Raw genomic sequence first — 452 nt, forward strand, 5'->3', positions numbered from 1 at the left:
CAAAATTGAAACACTAATGACTTGAAAAATCAGTACAAAACAAGTACTTACTGCACACAAATCAAATACAGCTTTAGCAGAAAGCAAAGATGTAAAACCCAAACATTGCTAACTTAAAAAAAGAATCAGTACAAGACAAGTACACGTAATTGTTAAAGCAATAGAAATAAAAGAGATCAACCTCAACGTAACACTATAATTTAAAATGAAATAGAAAAGTTAATACTTATAACTAAATCAGTCTTTTGACATATTCAATCATACCACAATAAAGAGCAACCTGCTTTCTTATGAAAAAGGTCAAATGCAAACCAAAGTCATCCATAACTTGCAAAAAAAAGTACAAAATAAGTACATGTAATTACTAGGGCTCTAAAAAAAGCAAGATCAGAACCTCAACATATTACCATAACATGGCTTGATTATTTTACAGTATCTGATTTGGTCACTTA

This window comes from Frankliniella occidentalis, unplaced genomic scaffold (genome assembly GCF_000697945.3).
Source record: "Frankliniella occidentalis isolate FOCC.00 unplaced genomic scaffold, Focc_3.1 Scaffold255, whole genome shotgun sequence".
Lineage (NCBI taxonomy): Eukaryota > Metazoa > Arthropoda > Insecta > Thysanoptera > Thripidae > Frankliniella > Frankliniella occidentalis.